This window comes from Asparagus officinalis, chromosome 8, assembly GCF_001876935.1.
Source record: "Asparagus officinalis chromosome 8, Aspof.V1, whole genome shotgun sequence".
NCBI lineage: Eukaryota > Viridiplantae > Streptophyta > Magnoliopsida > Asparagales > Asparagaceae > Asparagus > Asparagus officinalis.
The window spans coordinates 61,002,860-61,025,007 of NC_033801.1; positions in this window are offsets into that span (position 1 = coordinate 61,002,860).

Sequence of the window (22,148 nt, forward strand, 5' to 3'; positions counted from 1 at the left end):
AACAGTTGATACGAAATAGTCGAAATATACACATTTTGTATAGTTAATGGAAATTTTAGGGTTTTGAAAAATATTTAAAAATAATATTAATTACGAAATAAATTAAATAATTATGTAAAAATTATCTACATAATAAAACGTATACGTTGTACTAATATAACAGTTGATACGAAATAGTCGAAATATACACATTTTGTATAGTTAAATGAGAATAATTAATAAACAAAATATATTTACTTATTTTTTAAAAACAAATAATTATATGATAATTATATACACAGTAAAACGTACTAGTTATATTAATACAACAGCTGATACGTAATAATAGAAATAATACAACTAATTGTACAACGTAAACATCTGACGAGGTGGTTGCTGCCTTCGCGCTTCCTGATAAACCTACTACTGTTGAGGAAGAGGCCTTGCCCGAGGATAGGTTCCGCGCTAAACCAGAGCTGCTGGGACTGATCGAGGGGGAGCTGGAAGAGCTGCCCGAACTGGAGGAGGGGGCAAACGAACCCGCTACTGCTGAGGATAGTCTCGGCTGATATGGTCGGGGGACCCATAGTTGTAGCACAGACGAAGATGCCTGGGGCACTCCTGCTGGGTATGTCCAGGGTAGCTACAATAGGAACACTGTACCAAAAGCTGGCCGTGAGTCTGCACTCCAGGGCGCTGATAGGGATGCACAGGAGGAAGTGGTTGGCGCTGAGAAAACTACTGTCGCTGCGGATTCTGCTGCTGTCTCGAAGGTGGACGCTCGTCATCTTGGGCTGGGGCTACTGGTGTCCTGCTCTGGATCACATTAAAGGATCGCTGCAATGGCACTTAAACACTAGAAGGGGGGGGGGGGGGGGGGCACAACAATCTATTGTTTCAAGAGATTATCAAACTGAAACAAAATGGTACAACTCTTTCTCTTCCTATAAGCCTTGATGTGTAGATGTGAGTGACTTACAATAGGCTATAGGGATGGTTTTTGTTCTAGAGTAATGGAACTTTTATCAAGAACAAAACTAAAAATTTCACTCAATTTTTCTCTTCAGAAATGATCTTAAGAAGTCAAGAAAAACTCACGTTTATAGAAAAGAATTCACTTGTAAAATTTCAGAACTTAACACCTATTTATAGGTATAATTTTCGTTCAAAAATATTCAAAAATAACTGCCAAAAACGTTCACAAAACGTCCATATTTATTTGAAAAATATGGCTGTTGGAAGCACTGTCTGGTCGACCAGATTGAGGCCTGGTCGACCAGAAAGGCTTTCTGGAAAATTTCCTGGTCGAATCTGGAGCCTCTGGTCGACCAGGTCCATATCTGGTCGACCAGACATAGATTTTTCTGAATCTCTGTTTCTGGCTCATCAATCTAGTCGACCAGACCTATCTTTGGTCGGTCAGAAACCATATTTTTGATATTTTCAATAGTTTAATCACTTATTCATATGTTGATTAAAATTAGGATTATACTTAGAATATTTTTTATGATTTTCTAAGTAAATAGTGTGTGTTGTGTGTGTGATCAAGGCTTGTACAAAAATTCTAAAAAAAAAAGATAAAATTTACATCTTTTGAACTTCATCTTTTGATCTTTGAAATAGCCTTGATAATTTGATTGTTGCTTTGAGATGTATATCTTGAATCTGCAGTAAAATATGTTATATAAATAATGATTTGTTATCATCAAAATACAAGAGATATTTTAACATCAACCATGTTCCCAACAATCTCCCCCTTTTTGATGATGACAAATAATATTGAAAATTTTTAATAACATACTTACTCCCCCTGCAACAATGCATACATGTTAATTTAACACACAAAAAAATAGCACTTAATAGTAATCCTAATATTGTATAACAATATTTCAATATTGCAATAGTTGTCAATATTTCAATATTCTAATATATCTCCCCCTTTGTCATTAACAAAAAGGAGAATAGAAAGGGAGATAATAAATAATGAAACAATTAATATAAAACTTCTGGTTCAACCCTAGTATTTTGTTTATATAAATATTTTTCTTTCTAAAACCGTTGAACAATAAAATTGTCATGTCATTTTCAAACACTATTTTATAGTTTTTATCGCATAATTGACTTATATTAAGCAAATTATACTTTAAACCATCATCTAATAACACACTATTAATAAGAGTTTTAAAGTTTATATCAACCGTTCCAATTCCTACCACTTGACCCTTGTTGTTGTCACCGAAGGTAACCGTTCCTCCATCTTTAAATTGTATGGAAGAAAATAAGTCCTTGTTCCCGGTCATGTGCTCGGAATAGCCACTATCTAAAATCCATGTTTCCCTTTTATTAGGTACCTGCAAAATAAAAGAAATATGTTTTGGTACCCTTTAACTTTTGGGTCCATGAGATTAGCATTTAGGAAACTAAACCCAATAAGAATTTGGTTTACCTACATTGTATGAATGATAGTTTTTAGAATCACAAATATCCTTTTTGTAATTTGATAAGTATATCTTTCTATCACTTAAACATACATTTTTAGGAACCCAAATGTAGTTGGATTTTAAAATATTCTTACATGCAACTTTCTTCATATGCATTTTTCTATCATTATGTGAAAATACTTTAGAACTAACATGCATAGATGTATCACTATGTGCATGATAATTACTTTTCAAAAATTTAGAATATAAATAAGCATAATTTTTCTTTTGCATAGAAGAGTATGTTTTCTCATTACTGGAGTTAGAAACATATCCTAATCCTTGTTTACTCATAGCAGGTAATTGATAAGAAAGTAGATTATCTAGATTCTCTTTTCCTTTATTAAATTTACCTACATTCATTAATATAGTTTCATATTTGGTTTTAAGACTATTAACATCATCATTCAAATTTGAAATACGAACTTTAAAGAAATCACATTCTTTTTTAAGAAGTTGATTGTTACTAGATAACTTGTAATTTTTAGAAAATAATTCTTTATTCTTCTCTTTAAGATCTTCTATTTGTGAAGCATAAGGAGAGACTAAAGTGTTATTCAAATTTTCATTTTCATTTTTTAATATTTTAAAAGAATAATTTAGTAGCTTGTATTTCAAAAATAATTCGTTAAATGCGTTAAGTAACTCATCATGATTACTTACTTGATCATCATCAGATTTATTTGCCATAAAGCACATATTCGCTTGATGATCTTCTTTTTCCTCTTCTTCATCTGAAGATGACTGGTCACTATCATCCCATGTTATCGACAAAGCCTTCTTATTTTTGTTCTTCACTTGTTCATTCTTGTTCTTTGTGAACCCGTTGAAATTGTTAGAAGACTTCGATTTTAACTTTTGTTGTAGGAGACAATCTTTCTTGTAGTGTCCTGGCTTATTACAACCAAAACAAGTGACTTTGTTAGTATCTTTGAATTTACTAGAAGAGAACTTACCTTCAAAAAATTTCTGAATTTGCGTGTGATTATTTCAAACTCTTCTTCGTCATCGGAATCCTCATCATCAGTAGATGCTTGGAAAGCAAGAACCTTCTTGTTCTTATCTTCATTATCCTTTTTCCGATCTTCAAATTGCACCTCGTATGCCATCAAATTCCCTATCAAATTTTCTACTGTCAATGTGGAGAGGTCGTTGGCTTCCTCTATCGCGGTAGTCTTCTTCTCCCAATCCGAAGTAAGAGCCCGGAGGATTTTCCTAACCATCTCCACTTGTGTATAGTCCTTTCCTAACGCAATTAGGGAGTTGATGATGTCGGTGAACCTTGTGAACATTTCACCAATTGTCTCGTTGTCTTTCATCTTGAACATTTCAAACCTGTGCACTAAAACAGAAATTTTTGAGTCTTTAACCTTAGAAGTTCCTTCGTGGGTTACCTCAAGTGTGTGCCAGATTTGATGTGCAGTGTTGGAAGTAGACACGCGGTTGAATTCATTCTTATCCATTGCGCAAAACAATGCATTCATTGCCTTGGCGTCAAGATTCGCATTTGTCCTTTCCACCAATGTCCATTCAGAATATGGAGTAGTAGGCTTGTTGTAATCAGTATGTTCCAGAGATCGAATCCTATCGATTGAAGGTAGATCTTCATCCTACACTTCCAGTAGTTGTAGTTGGAACCATCGAAAAGTGGTGGTCTTTGAGTAGAACGACTTTCCTTGAACTGTGATGTAGATGATGTAGCCATTGATATCCTTGATTAACCTGCTCTGATACCAATTGTAGGATCGCTGCAATGGCACTCAAACACTAGAAGGGGGGTTGAATAGTGTTTATGAAATCTAATGCGGAAACTTTAAATTTCAATAAAATAATATCACAAAGAGTAAGAAAGATCAAACCAATGTGTAGACAATCACAGAAAATTGCATACGCAAACACAAGGATTTATACTGGTTCGGTCCTCCAGACCTACATCCAGTCCCCAAGCCTCGCTTGAGATTTCTCCACTATTTCCACTTGCAAAACCGCAAGCACTTGCAACCCGCAAGCAAACCGTACAACCTTGACAATCTTCAATTGCCAATGCCACAACAATCTCTTCTTTCAAGAGATTATCAAATCAAAAACAAGATGGTACAACTTTCTCTTCCTATAAGCCTTGATGTGTAGATGTGAGTGACTTACAATAGGCTATAGGGATGATTTTTGTTCTAGAGTGGTGGAACTTTTATCAAGAACAGAACTGAAATTTTCATGCAGTTTTTCTCTTCAAAAATGATCTTTAGAAGTCAAGAAAAACTCAAGTTTATATAAAGGAATTCATTTATAAAATTTCAGAACTTAACACCTATTTATAGGTATAATTTTCGTTCAAAAATATTCAAAAATAACTGCCAAAAACGTTCACAAAACGTTCATATTCATTTGAAAAATATAGCTGTTAGAATGGCTGTCTGGTCGACCAGATTGAGGCCTGGTCGACCAGAAGACTGTATGGTCGACCAGATTGAGGCCTGGTCGACCAGAAAGGCTTTCTGGAAAATTTCCTGGTCGAATCTGGAGCCTCTGGTCGACCAGGTCCATATCTGGTCGACCAGACAGAGATTTTTCTGAATCTCTGTTTCTGGCTCATCAATCTAGTCGACCAGACCTATCTTTGGTCGGCCAGAAACCATATTTTTGATATTTTCAATAGTTTAATAACTTATTCATATGTTGATTAAAATTAGGATTATACTTAGAATATTTTTTATGATTTTCTAAGTAAATAGTGTGTGTTGTGTGTGTGATCAAGGCTTGTACAAAAATTCTAAAAAAAAAGATAAAATTTACATCTTTTGAACTTCATCTTTTGATCTTTGAAATAGCCTTGATAATTTGATTGTTGCTTTGAGATGTATATCTTGAATTTGCAGTAAAATATGTTAGATAAATAATGATTTGTTATCATCAAAATACAAGAGATATTGTAACATCAACCATGTTCCCAACACACATGTGGGTCTTCAGGCTCCTTCTGAACATTCTTGATCTCGCGTGCTGCATCCAATATGGCGTCGTGGGTCACAAGTGTTCTACCAGTTAGAGCCAATCTAATATACTTGTCCAAACCCTTCTGGAACTGATGCCTCCTGATAGTGGGATCTGTAATAAGATGAGGAGCATATCGACTCAAGGAAGAAAACTCAGCCTCGTACTCGTCAACTGATCGCCCTTCTTGCTTGAGTTCAACAAACTTATGCAAAAGCTCATCCTGAGCTGACTGAGGGAAGTACTTCCTGTTGAAACGGTCTGTGAAGGTTTCCCACAAAATCGTTCTCTCCAAATGAGCCTTCTCTGCAGTCCACCAAATCCGAGCCGTATCCGTGAGCTGAACATCCATGAGATCTACCCACTCTGCAGGGGGAATACGAGTCACCGTAAGGATAGTCTCCGTGGCCTTGAGGAACTCCTCCGCTACTAAAGGTCCTTCGGCACCAGAGAAAGAAGGAGGCCGCATATACCGGAAATCTCTAGCACCAGGCTCCGAGCGAGGGGGATGCTGGGGCTGAGGCTCCCGCTGTAGCTGTCCTGCTAAGAGCTATTGATTCGTGGCCAACCTCTGAATCATCGCCAAAAGCTGGTGCGGATCTACGTCGGGCATTTGGCCACCGCTACTGGACGGGTTATCGTTACTACGAGTACCCACCATGATTCTGAAGAAAACGAGGATCAAAAGAAAAACTAAGGATAAAATCAAACAATATATTTGGAAAATAGGAACTAAAACATAGTTATTAAGATAATAGTATAAGAACTTAATTGTAGTCGTACGGATGAAATATGATATGTATCCAAATTGTCCACTATATTCTCACTAATAGGAATCAGGACTGTGACCTGCATGGGCCACCAAAAAAACCTGTCACGCCCAGCTTCCCAAAATACAGGGGAATCGGAACGTGAACAAGCCCGCGATGTATTAGATTGAGAAGAAACATACACTATTATTTTTTTTTCTTTTCTTCTCAATCCAATACGCTAAGCGTCTAGAAATAAATACAATACGAAGTCACAGGTCCCCGATCACAATAGCAAGAATATAAAGACAACTCAAAATAAGGAATAGACATATCATCAATAGTAAATCATCCCAGACATAAAATATAGGTCCAACATACCCTTATTACAAAAATAGTCCAACTAGGAAATAAGAAATACATAGTCCATAAAGAAAGTACTGTTAAAATACTAAATCCATCATCAACTAAAGAAAAGTACGGTAAAAGAGTTTTAATGTCCAACTACTACTACGGAAGAAAAATCACTACGCTTCAGCTGGTTCTTCTACTCCTTCTGCAAGACACCCCTGCTAAGAATCTTCTGGCTCCTGTACGATTCCGAACTGAGGCTGTCCATCTCCTAAATCTGACGTACACCCAAAAAATAAAAGTACGTCAGCGTGTATAATACACGGCAAGATCCCCCAAGGCAGGAACAAATACAATAACAGTAATGATAACATATGCGTGGTCAATGCGATAACAGAAATAGAAATAGAACATGAACAAATACAATAACAGTAATGATAACATATGCGTGGTCAATGCGATAACAGAAATAGAAATAGAACATGTGATGATAGTAATAACGATAGAGGCAACAGAAATAGAAATAGAACATGTGATGATAGTAATAACGATAGAGGCATGCAACTGGAATACTAATAATCCGAAGAGTCCAAAAATCAACCAAGTAACGAGATCATGCAAATAGCGATCAGAAACCATCCAAGCAATAAGGTCATACAATAGATAGAATTAATACTTAAAAATCTATAACAAGAGATGTAGTACGTCGAGTGAAATAATCCAAACAAGGAAACCCTTATGTATATACCATATGTCTTAAATTGTAGATAATTAAATATTGACCCCGATCTATGTATGAAAAGAAATACAACTGACCTACATATCACACAAGCATCCATATTCACCTTAAGTAACAAGATCATGTACTATTCATTCTATAACTGGTCACTGGTCCACATTTCACACAAATATAACGCTCATATCATCGGATAACTAATTGATCGCAAATAACAAATATCCCAACTCCTCTGACCCTCCTCGGTGACTACATAAACTTAACCGGCGCGAGCCCAGAATACAACCACAATCACAAATATATCAACTCCTCAGACCCACCCCGGTGACTACACAAACTTCACCGGCGCGAGCCCGGAATATACATCAACAATCACAAATCTCATCTCCTCAGACCCACCCCGGTGACTACACAAACTTCACCGGCGCGAGCCTGGAATATACATCATCAATCCCAAACGCTCATATGGACCAAGACTTCTCATCCTAATTCTCGTAATTCCAGGTCAACTACACACGAGGTTCTAGATCCTAACTGTGTCATACAGGTTACTATAGTCATGAACTCCTAACAATTCTCAATCACAACAATGAACAATCAATGCAACTAATCATGTACAATAATATCATGACATATCAAATAGCCAAAAATTAAGAATTATAAATCATAAACAACGTCTACATAATATTTTCTAAATTAATTCATTTTAAATTATTTCTCTTAATAATTAATCTAAAATAATTCTTTTTCCAAAATAAATTTCTTATAATTCATCATAATTTTCCTCAAATGATTCCGTTCTTAAATAAATTCTTTTTAATTAATATAATTATCCAAAAATGTTTCTGCTGACGAAATAAATTCTTTTTAATTAGTCATAATTGTTCTGAAAATACTGCTTATCAAATTGTTATGATTTATCTAATATTATTTCACAACAAAAGCCACGTAGATAATTATATCATAATTCAAAATATGCAGATAATTCATAACAATCTAAAATGTAAAGAATGACAAACTGAGCAATGGGATCTTGTCTCGGGTACGTCAAATGAATTGACGTCGACGATGCGAGCCTACGGCAGGGCCGGTTTGACTAACGAAGCAACGAGTGATTAATTGCAACACGCACAGTTGGTGTCTCGTCGGGGTTGGACTCTGTAAGAACTCGACAAACGGGAGATAAGGAGACTGCAGGGGTCAAGCCGGCCGGTGATGGTCAGCGGGGTTCGACAAGCAGCGCTGTTACGGCTGTGGCAGCACAAGCGGTCTTGGGCACTCGAGTGGGGTCCGAGGGCGGTCGAAGGTCGGTTGAGGATTAGGGCAGAGCGGAGAGGAGAAAGATGATGGAGGAGCAAGTCGCAGGCGCCGTTGGTGGAGGCTTGAGGCGGTGATGAAGGGTTGGCGGGAGGAGAAAGAGGAGGAGGGGAGGCCCCGATGGGACGGCCGTTGGGCGGCGAGTTTGGGCGGCGCACAAGCTTGGAGGCGGTGGTAGTAGGTGCGGTGGGGCTGGAAGTGGGCCGGGTCGGCTGGCTGGGGACAAACAGCCGACTGGGGAGGAGCGATGACGCGGAGCGGAGGAAGGGGAGGAGGCGAGGATCGATGGAGGCTGGTGATAGGTTTCGTCGCGCAAGTTGAGGTTGGGTTTCGGTGAATGGAGGTGTGGAAATGAGAGAAGCTTGGTGAGAGGGGGAGAGAGAGAGAGAGTTGGCGTGAGAGAGAGGAAGAGAGTGAGAGTGGACAGAAGAGAGAGAGAGAGGGATGAAGTGAGAGATGGAGAGAGAAGGCTGAGGAATTATGTTGATGGGGGAGAGGAGAGGAGTGGCCCTGGGAGGAGTGGTTTCAGTTGTAGAAATAGAGAGGAGAAGAGGGAATCAATGGCGGTCGTGGCGCTGATACCAGAGGGAATAAGCCAAATGATATATATATATAATACTATATAGTTACTATATATATATATATATATATATATATTAGCTATATATATATATGTATACTATATAGTATATATATATATATATATAGTATATATATATATATATATATATATATATATATATATACATATATATATAGTACATATATAATATTACATAATATATATATACATATAATATATATATATATATATATTATATATATATATATATACACACAAAAAAAATTTAGGGTTTTGAAAAATATTTAAAAATAATATTACTTACGAAATAAATTAAATAATTATGTAAAAAATTATCTACATAATAAAACGTATACATTGTACTAATATAACAGTTAATACGAAATAGTCGAAATATACACATTTTGTATAGTTAAACGAGAATAATTAATAAATAAAATATATTTACTTATTTTTTAAAAACAAATAATTATTGGATAAATATACACAGTAAAACGTACTAGTTATATTAATACGATAGTTGATACGCAATAATAGAAATAATACAACTAATTGTACAAAATAATACATCATAATAATACAACATATTATAAAAATTAACACGTAATAGTAAAAAATAATACAATGTGTTATTCAAAATGATACGTAATAGTATCAGTAACACAATGGATGAATTCTAGAATTTTTTTTACTACACTAAAGTAATTTATAAATATTAAAATCATTTAATTAAAAATAAAATTTATATTTTTAAATCACAGAAAATTCTAGAAAATCAAGAAAAATACAAATACACTTTTTAAAAATAATAATTAAATATATAAAATACCAAAAAATTATTTTAACTAGTATCAAAATTCACGATCATTACAGCCTTGGACATCAAGGAGGCACACTCAACCACAACTGAACTCGAGCCTAAAGATTTGCATTTCCCCATTATTGATTATGTCCTACACAGTATTTTATCAAAAGATATAAAAGAAAGAGACTCAGTCCTATGAAGAGCACTGAGAATTTATTACAACGTGATGACTCAGATGCTCTACCGCCACGGATATGATGGTTTGCTACTCCGATGTCTTTCAACCAAAGAGGTGGAGGAGGCTCTCAAAGAAGCACATAACGAAACCTGTGGTGCACATCAGCTTGGTCCCAAGCTCTGCGATCATCTCAAAAGGATGGGATATTATTGGTCAACTATGGTCAAGGATGTAGTTGAGTACACCCGATGATTCCATGCATGTCAAATACATGTGACTACGTGCACCAACCCCGGAGCACTTGCACCCATCGGCCACATCATGGTCATTCGAGGCTTGAGGAATGGACAATATCGTTGGTCCTATTTTTCTACCGTTAGCTAAAGGAGATCATTTTATTTTGGCAATCACTGACTATTTCTCAAAGTTGGCCGAAGCAATTCCACTTAAAGAAGTGAAGACAAGCGACATTGTCAAATTCATTAAACACCATATCATCTACCGATACGGCGTCCCAAGACAAATTGTACATGACAACAGCCCTCAATTTGTCAGTAATGCCTTCATCAAATTCTACAAAAAAATCAAAATTCAAAACATCTTGTCGATGACATATAATCCCACCATGAATGGATTAGCTAAAGCCTTCAACAAGACCATCATAAAGATTTTGTTAAAGCTTGTGAGAACCAACAAACGAGACTGGGATGATAAACGCAACGAAGCTCTATGGGCTTATCACACCACAGTCCACATGCCTATTGGACTAACCCCGTGCTCTCTAGTGTATGGATGAGAGACTGTCCTTCTATTGGAAACCCAAATTCTACCCCTTCACATCACTCTCACAATGGAGATGACGACCGAGGAACAACATCAGAAAACATCTCGAAGAACTTGAGATGTTAGATGAAAAACACTTGGAAGCTCAATAGCAAATTGAGTTTTACCAAGCCAGAATTTTTAGGGCTTTTGACAAGACAGTCCGACAATAGAGTTTCAAGGAATGAGACTTGGTTCTCGCCGTTCGACCACTGATATTACTCAATTCTAAGAAAAAAAGATAAATTTCAACCCAAATGGAAAGAACCGTTTGTAATGGAGACAGTCTATTCAAACAGTGCATATCGCCTGATCAACCAAGACGGTGACAAACTCATGATGTCAATAAATAGGTAGTTCCTAAAGAAGTACTATCCCTAGTACATTCGAGATAACCTATTTGACGGGAAGTTCTTAGAGAATACTATGCATGACATTCTTAGGGATAATCCGGAATGGGTTGATTATTCCAGATAGAAGCCAATCATTTGAATAATTTATTCTTAATTATTATAAAAATAATTAAGAACTTCCCACTGTGGCTATTTAATCATTTCTAAGTTGGTTAAAACCCTCCCACTTGGACTCCAAATTCCTCCAAGGGTGAGATGCGTCCAATTTGCTTCAACTCCCATAGCAACAATTGCCGAAGACCCTTCTCGGTCTCTTTTGCGAAGGCTTATTTTCTTTCATTCAGTTCTTTGTTGGTTTCAATCACCAGAGTCAATTCCACCAACTCCTGCTGTGACTTTCTAAGCACTCTTTCATTGAGATAAGATTCAATGATTCATCGGGTCAATCTTTCCTCATGAAGCTCCCATGGTTTAATTGTGGAGTGCTTAACTCCATCATAAAATCCCTCACTGATCAAATCAACTGACGGTGGGTCTATCAAAATTCCTCATGGTTAAGTCCACTCAAACTCTCACTGTGTATAAGCCTTTAACACTCCCACTGTTGAGGTCATGACACAACATTCGAAATTTCAACTTGGCAAACAATGGCAGCTGTTAAACCCTTTTTGTGTTGAGTTTTCACAAGAAATGTCGTCAAAAACTTAACACTAAAACTCCCACTATGTTAACAAAGTGATTTGTACAAATCAATATTCTCATTGTTATTTGTATCCCCACTCCCCCATTTGGTCAAACCTTTGAACAGTTAGGACCAAAGCCAAAATCCTCTCTTGATTCCTTCCATGAACAAGAGGTCCATTTTCAAATTGTGTGATCAAACCTTCATATAGTTAGGGTTGCCTCAAACTCCCATTTGGTCAAACCTTCCTATAGTTAGGGCCAAGACTGAAATTCCCTTTCGATAGACGAAAGTCTTCTATTCATTCCTCTTCAGTCAAACCCTTCTACAGCTTGTGCTGAAGTTGGAATTTCATCTCGATAAACGAGAAATTTATTTTCAGACTATGTAACCAATACTATAAAAGTTAGGGTTATCCGGATCTTTTTGATTCTCGGAGTTGAGATCCCCCACTTAGTTTTACCTTTCAGGATTCTCGAAGTGGAGATCCCACTTTGAGTTTCTCTTACAGCAGGAGATAGAAGATAAAATTCTTCCTCTCTAGCACCGAATTCGTCTCTCCCCCAAAAGAAGACCTGGAGATAGAATATAAAATTCTTCCTCTCCAGCATAGGTTCGTCTCTCCCCCAAAAGAAGACCTGGTGATAAAATATAAAATTCTTCCTCTCTAGCATCGGGTTTGTCTTTGCCCTAAGAGAAGACACAATTTTCAACACCGGATTCCATGTCTTTTATGCATGGGGGTCATTATCTCGATCCCTTATTAGAGATAAGTCTGTATCTAACATACGCTGTCGGGTGGTACGTTCCTGTAAAAATGACAAAGCCTACATATTTAATATCATAGATGGTAATTATTTTTAAGTTAATAATCTTTAAATCCATGCCTTTTATGCATGGAAAACGTTATCTTGATCACTTATTAGAGATAAGTCTGCGTCTAACACATGTTGTCGGGTGGTAAGTTCCCATAAAAACAACAAAGCCTACGTATTCAATATCGTAGATGGTGATTATTGTTAAGTTAATAATCTTTAAATCCATGCCTTTTATGCATAGGGACATTATCTCGATCCCTTATTAGAGATAACTCTGTGTCTAACAAACGTTTCTGGGTGATACGTTCTCATAAAAATGACAAAGCCTACGTATTCAATATCATAGCCGGTGATTATTGTTAAGTTAATAATCTCTAAATCCATGCCTTTTATGCATGTGGGACGTTATCTCGATCCCTTATTAGAGATAAGACTGCGTCTAACACACGTTGTCGGGTGGTACGTTCCCATAAAAATGACAAAGCCTACATATTCAATATCGTAGTCAGTGATTATTATTAAGTTAATAACCTTTAAATCCATGCCTTTTATGTATGAGGGACATTATCTCGATCCCTTATTAGAGATAAGCCTACATCTGACACATGTAGCCTACATATTTAACATTATAGCATAAAGGCTAAAAGAGTTCATTCTTTTAGCACAACGTGACATGTAGAATAGATTTAGATAATCTACATGCTAGCCCGAATCAAACGGTAATCGGTAAAGGGATATCAAATCCGTTGACGGCTGAGGGTTTGCCAAAAATCCTATGAGTACTATGAACAAAATTTTTACTTTATTCATGAGAAGAACTTAAGAAAATATAAAAGAAGTACCGGTATAATAGTAATGTTGTTAGTCTAAAGACAGCTTATGACTACGGATTTGCTCCTCAAGTTTGGAAAGTTCTTCTGCGTAGGCTTGTTCAAACTTCGTCACCATGCTAGCTTTTAAGGATTCTTCAGTGGTACTCTGAGCCTTGGCAATCTCTTGTTCTGCCTCAATAAGCTTCTTGTTCTAAGGTTCCAGTTGTTCAAGCATGTTCGTTCGGACACACTCCACTTTAGCCAAATCAATTTCTAAGATACCCCGGGCATCCTTGGCTTCCTCAAGTTCTTTCTCTAAGCGAGCTATCTCGGCTTGACAGGATTCCAAAGCTTGAAGCAAATTAGCCTTAGCTTTATCCTTCTTAGTGATGTTTACCTGCATCTGTGTCACACGACTTCATAGCTTCCGAAGTTCGAGTTTAGCTGACTTCTATGCGTCACGCCACGTCTTTATCCTTGATTCCATTTGGGCAGTTATATAAGTGGAAGCACTACTGGCCTGAAGTTTCCTCAACTTCTTGATTTCCTATTCTAGGTGAGCCAAGTATGCTTCAATGGAATCATCCAAATTTATGTACCCTTCTTCCCTGATCCCCAATACATGCCGATCAAGGGATCTCCTGAAGTTGTCAAAAGATGACCCCTTATGAAGGATTTGATCGAGCATGATGTTTAAGAAGGAGACGAAGTTATGAAGATCTGAGCATATAACGGCCTTATCTGGATCCTCATGCAACATCAATGCTTTGATGGGCTCGAGTAGTGATAGAGGAGGCACTGCAATAGGAGTAAGGAAAGTAAGCACTCAAAATAATTGTTGAACACACATTTGATACTTAGATTTCAAAAGTAACGGTGAGCATAAACTTACCGAGTCCAACAGAAGATCCTTCAGTTTGGCTCTCTTGTCCCGATAGTATTAATTCGGTTTCAAGAGCAGTTAGAGGATGGCGATCGCCGATGTACCTGCTTCATTAGTTAACTTGGTGGTTGGGACCTACGCCGACATCGGATCTGAGCTAATAAGGGTCTTAGGTTGGGAAGGAGATGATTGACTTTTAGCAACAACCTGCTCCAAACTTGAAGAACCCAAGTCTTAAGCCTACTCTAAAGCCCCCGAGGTTGTAGTTGTATCGGCACCAGTGACTGGTCCTACAGTTAAAATTTCTATATAATCATTTGAAATTAAGCAATAAAGGGATAATTGGGACTCGAGAATAAAATCCATACTTGCAAATGAACCAGCTTTAGCAGCTGGTCCTGTAGCCTCACTAGGAGCTTTCCCTGATAATAAGTCGGAGATCAACTTATGGTTATCTTCAGAAAGGTTCAAGTCGTGGGTGTGTTCAACAAAATCCCCGACCTCATCTTCATGAATGACTTCCTCTTTAGCTGGCTCCTTAATCACAACATCTACAGAACCAACCAAATCGTGAGCGTAAATAAATTATATATATAACTTCCTTTAATTTCTCTAAAAGAAGATGACACGCAGAAACCATTAGAGGAGGTACGCACTCTGATTCACTCATCTCTCGGAATGGCCCTCTGAACAGCAAAATACTTGTACCTATGCTGGAAGCTATTGGAGCGACTGTGGTAGGAGGCTCGTGTTGAACTCCGATCTCTCTAGCAGGCCCAGCACCTACAGGCTTATCAGCTATTGTCTTATGCATTTGCTAAACAAAACTTGGCTCTTCAGTATGCGTAAGTCCGGGAGAAGAGGGTCCATATGGAATTTCACCTTCTTCACGGTCTCCTATGAAAATAACTTACAAAATGAGTTCAACAAATCTGAAAACGATGCAATGAAAGAAAGGTGAAGAAGAAATATTATCTCTTTCTTCAATAGGAATATTGTGGGTCGGCTCCTCTTTCTTCAATAGGAATATTGTGCACGACCATCTTAGTCCTTTTTGACAGATGGACTTCTCCCAGAGTATCGGATCTCTCATGGTGATATGTTGTGCGCAACTCAGCTTTTGGAGAAACTTGAACTTGAACTTGAGCCTGAGTTGAAGGTAGAGATCTCTTTCTATGAGTAAGGTGTTAGCCTTCTTTGGTCTCATGTTTATGAGACTACTTCCTAGTCTTGTTTTGATGATTACAAACAATTCCAAACAATGCGTGTCGAGTATTTGCATTTGTTTTGTTAGGTAATTAACACAAACATTTGTCAGAGGTTGGATGGAATTGAGCTAAATAATCACATCAAATAGAGGTTGGCGGAATATCGGTATGAAGCCATTACATATCAAGTCATATTCAAGATCAAGCTTCATCCGCAACCAAGTCAAGCTTATTGAAGATCAATCAAGCTTGGTTAAATTAGTTTAGGGTTTATACTATGTGTGTAGATACTTTAAGCTCAATCATATACACACATACACGTTTTAGTTTTATAATTTTTAAGTTTATATAAATATGAAACAAATATACATATTTATATTCATACATACATGTTTCATATTTATCCTTTTTAGTTTTGGTAAACAATGTGTTTAGCCACATAAACATGAAAACTTAACAACGCTTATATAAATATATTTTTATGTTTTGAATGATTTACAAAATAAATGATAACTCACAAGTGGGAAATGATATTTAAGAAATTATTTTTCTAACATGTTCTATTATATGTTTACAAACGTTTCTCAAAATTTTATAATTTTTGGAATTGATTTATTATGCTGAATTGATTTTACAAAATCAGGTATTTCAGTAGTTTTTAGAATCTAAAATATCTATGTTAAAATATTTATTTATCATAAATGAGAAGCGATATTTCAGAAATTCATTCTCTAACATGTTTAATACATGTTTAGAAACATACCTCAAAATTTAATAATTTTTGGAGTTGAGTTGCTATTTTTAATTGATTTTATAAAGCAAGCTATGCAAAAAATTTAGAATCTGCTAAAACTGTCAACGGTCGACTTCATCAGTCAACTGATGACATCATCAGTCAACCGATTATATGTTTTTAGCCTATAATAGCTAGTAACAACTAGTTTTTATTTTTGTGAGTTTTTGGAGGTTTTTGACTGGTTTAAGAGGCTATAAAAAGCCCTCAACTTTTATTGTTTCATATAAATGTTTAAGAGAGTTTCAAAACAAGTTTACAAGTGTTTAAGTTTGGTTTTATGTTTTTTTTTTCAAGAGGCTTTTATGAAGAAGGTTTCACAAGATGAGATCATTTTTGTTTGGGCTTTTAATCTTCCAATCTCTCCCTCTTGTTCATTAGAGAAGTTTTTCTAAACTCAATTTCTAGCTTCATTTATATTTATTGTTGATTATTATTTCTATAAGCTAGATTTTCATATTGGGTTTAGTTTTGATTATTTCTCATTATTTACACACACAACCATTGAGCTTCTAGTATTATCACATTGAGTATATATGGATTGTGGGGAGTGTATCTTTGAGAGTGAGCTTTGCTCATCCATTGTAGAGAACAAATTATTTGTATTGAGCCTAATTTGTGAGTTCACATTGTATTACACAAGTACACCGAGAGGAGTGTTTGGTGAGAGACGTGGTTGGTTTTAAGAGGAGTGGGGTCAGTAGTAAAGCCTAGGAAGAGATAGTAATTCCGAACACTTGAGGAAGGTGACACGTGAGAGGGCAACACTTGAGGTTTTAGGTTGTGTGATTACATTATGAGTGATTGTGAACATTGATCGATGAGCACTGAAAATCGATATTGTGATGTATAAACATTTTTCGGGTGAGCATCAAAAACCCGGTTGTGATAATGGATTTCTCTTGGGAGTGGGGAGTGGAGACGTAGGTAAGAAGGACCGAACTCCGTGATCATTTTCGTGTGTTTGTGTATTGCTCATTGTTTATATTGCCCTATCACATTTGCATTTTGTTTATTTCACCCTTGTTTATGTTACTTATCCTTGCATATATATCTTGTTGCATATCATTTTTGCTAGGATATTAATTAATAAGTTTTTAAATTGGCATTAATATCAGATTAGATTATCATTCAATGTATTCATCCCCCTTCTAGGGTACTTTCAATTGGTATCAGAGCTTGGTGCACTTGATTAGAGGTTTAATCGCCTAGAGTCAAGTTCTTTGTTCTCATATTTATGCTAATCTAGTTTTTAGATTATTTGTATCTTACTTGCACATTTGTAATTATGGATGTGCATATTGCACTGTGTTTAGGCTATGATGTTAATATTGATCCAAAATACAGAAATTTCCCTTATGCTCAATGGTGCTTTATATTTAAAATATTTGTTAAATCTAAAAATATCAATTTATGGGAAGTTATTGATAGTGCTTTTATTGTGCCCATTTTGGAGAAATCCAAGTGGAGCAATTATGATAAAATGATGTTTACAATGAATAAGTTAGTGTTAGAATTTTTACTTAATGCCTTTGAACCATGTTTTTCTAACAAACTTGCTCATTTTGATAGTGCTTGCACTATATGGAAACTTTTTAAAGCACATCAAGGAGACTTGGAGTAGATTCGATGCATTGTGGTAGAATCGACTTCAAGTGATAGTGGAGCATCATGCACTCGGCCACTAGGCGATAGCCCTAGTGTGGTATGCGATTCAGAATTCGAAAGTGAATTATCTATTAGTGAACTCACATGTACATATAAAAAATTAATGAATGCCTATAAGAAATTTTACCATAATTTTATTGATTTAAAAAGCAAGCATGTAGAATTAAAATCTGATCATGAGATGCTAGTTTCTAAATTTAATATCTTTGAACAAGAAAATGTGATGCTTAAAGAAAACAATAATATATTGAATTTATAAAATAAAAATTTAACCTCATCTATTGTTAGCTTAACTCATGAGAAGAATGATGCCTTATTGGAAGTAGAATCCAATAGAAATGAATTTTATTCATTTAGGAATGATTCTACTTATATTTCCAATGTATATGTGCCTAACAATGAGTTGAATCATGTTAAAAATCATATTTCATCCTTAGATTCAATACTTACTACATGCATTGATAATCATAAGGAGTTTATGGATATGTGTGCTAAGTCTTATGCTACTACATATAAACATCTCATACATCATGCACACATGTATAGAAAAATTTATAAATGTTCTATTTACGGCCATTTAGCTAAATTTTGCTATGATGCACATAAACCTACAAAGACCAATATCATTGCTACTTGTGCATCCCATCAAGTTACATCATCATGTACACATTCACATGCTCTTACTCACAAAGCTCATCATAAGCATGCTAATGTGTTTAAATATGATTATTATGGTCGTTTTGGTCATTTGACCAAATTTTATTTTGATTTAAAAAGAGTTTCTTATTTACAAAATATTTCTAAAAGACCATCTTTATTTGTAAATGTTTCACGTGTACATCCATATGGTCAACATAAGCAAGTGCACCCTTTCCATTGTACATATTATAATCGAAAGGGTCATTTGAGTAATTATTGCTATGACCGAACTAGTACACTAAATGCGTCCAAATTGTGACACCCTTGGTTTCAACAAGGGCCGGCGCAGTCCAAGTTGAAACCAAGAATGCAAAACCTGTCATGCACTACACCGTGCAATAATACGTTTTACCATCACAATTACTATCTATCTAGTGGAATCAATAACAGGTGTAGGTACAAAACAGGCAAGAGGGTTTTACCATCACAATTACTATCTATCTAGTGGAATCAATAACAGGTGTAGGTACAAAACAGGCAAGAGGGAATATACAAAAGAAATACTAAACAACTAGTGGAATCAATAACAGGTGTAGGTACAAAACAGGCAAGAGGGAATATACAAAAGAAATACTAAACAACAGATATTCTAACGAAAAATCATCACCACAGATATAAATGGATAAATCTCTGAGAAGAAAACATCTGAACTGATACAACTGTCTCACAATGGGAATTCAAATGAAATAACATTAAGGTACATCGCCTTTACAAAACTAAAATGATAACTCAAATGTTCATAAACAAATCTACTGTGGAGTTCTGACATAACTACTAGTAATATAGATAAAGAACTACTAGAGCAGCTCCATCAACCTACGGCTCTCCGTGCACTTGGCTCGTTACCTGAAAGGGGGGGGGGGGTAACGAGCGTCAAAGCGCTATAGCGAGTAACATCTCAACTAACCTCAGGAAGAAGGGCTAGAAGGATAAGAAAATAGCTACTAATACATATAGATAAATAATCATCTACTCTAAAACAAAAGGAGGTTTGATATTTAGAAATTTACAACACGAGCATGGTACGTCAAGCGAAATAATCCAAATAAGGAAACCCTTATGTATATACCATATGTCTCAAATTGTAAATCCCTAAATACCAAATCCAAAAGCTACAATGTGGAGCAATAATGAAAAACAGCTCCTCTAAATACCAAATCCAAACTACAATGTGGAAATATAACTTTATCTCCAACCATACTTTCAAAGACCTGTCATATGTCAATACGTAAATCAGCAATAGCTTAAAGTCCAACACGAGAACTATAGTAGATTATAGTCCAACACGAGGACTTCAATAGCTTATAGTTCAACACGAGGACTTCACTAGTTTATAGTCCAACACGAGGACTTTAGTAGCTTATAGTCTAACACGAGGACTTCAATAGATTATAGTCCAACACAAGGACTTCAGTAGCTTATAGTCCAACACGAGGACTGCAACATGTAAATAATGTTAAAACCACCATATTTACTATTCACTCTAATATCCCGATGAATAAATCTAAGAATCATGCTCGTAGTCAACTCATGTACACAAATCTTAGTGTATATCAATCCCATGCAACCTAGGTATCTCGCCAACCACACAAACACAAGTAACAACATGCACATGCACAAAAGTGCCCAGCGGTCAACCGCCGTCCATCACGATCGACCGCGCAGAGAGCAGAACACTTCTGCTCACCTGCATGCTCGGTGGTTGACCGTCACGGTCGACCGCATAGGAAACAGAAACTTCTTGTTTCTGTTGCGCGCCCGGCGGTTGACCGCCACGGTCGACCGCACAGGTATAGAAAACCTTCTGCATGTTTTGATTCAAAAACTTTTATATGAAAATATTGAGCACTAAAAATCCTACATAGATAATATTCCTCAGCATTTAACATTTCTAAAGCATATGAAATAAAATCTAATCACTATAGATAAAACAAAAACATTCTTGGATACGTGTAAACATGTCGGAACATATAAAAACAAAGATTTTTCATTTAAAACTCTTATTAGGAATAAATTTCAGATCTAGATCTTCATTTAGAAATTTTGTGGGTGGATTTTTATAAACCAAAACTTGATCTTTACATCATATACTATAGAGATTCAACTTTATACACAACCAAAACTTGATCTTTACATCATATACTATAGAGATTCAACTTTATACACAAAATAGCATTTTAGGCTCAAATAAACCAACATCATATACTATAGAGATTCAACTTTATACACAAAATAGCATTTTAGGCTCAAATAAACCATGTAAAAGCTCAAATAAAATCATTTAAAAAGTGGGTGTAGAGTTGGATGAGATGAAACTCACCTGAGGGATGTTGATAAACTACCAAAAACATGTGATAATGATCCCTTGATGCCAAACGCTGCAAATCATGCCTTCTCCTCGCTTTTCACCTCATGAAACTCCCCGGAGAACACAAGTTTAGGGCTAGGGTTTGAGAGAGGAGGAGAGGGGCTGCTAGGGTTTGAAACATAGGAGAAAAGAGGTGTTTTTAGTGTATAAACATGTGTATATATGACAGCAAACACGAAAGACTACAGCCCAAAACCCAAAATTCGAAACTGGAAAACCTAGTTTGACTAGAAACATACTCTTTGGTATTTTGGTTGTAACTTTCACATCCGATCTCGAAATGATGTAATTAAAGATTTGTTAGAAAGTTGCTGAAGAGATCTACAACTTTGGTCTTTTACACTTTCTTAGATTCTAACTGCATCAGTGCGTAAAATTTAGAAACTCATAACTGGTCATTATTCTCAGATTTCTCTTTTGGTCTTTGTGCATGTTCTATACATTTGCACTTATATATATATATATATTCACAAATATATATTGAATTAATTTTAAATCAATTCTTATCATATACAAACATCAAAATATATTATTCTTTACCATATGACATATTTATCATTATTTATCATAAAATATTCAAATATTTCGTGGTTTTACACAAATGGGGTCATAACCCAAGGGTATTGACCTTCAATAATATGGGTCATGTCCCTAAATATTTCAGCACCAAAAGTATTTGGGTGCCAAAACCTTTTTGATTTTAAACTCAAGATTCGTAGTATTTTTATTTTTTTCATTTCTTGGATTTGAAAAACATATTTTGAAAATCTTTTATGTTGATGAAAATTTTATGAAAACAAAACCAACATTTTTTATATTTTTGCTTTCATTACAATTTATGAATTTCATTGTTTTGATCCTTATGAGAGGTTC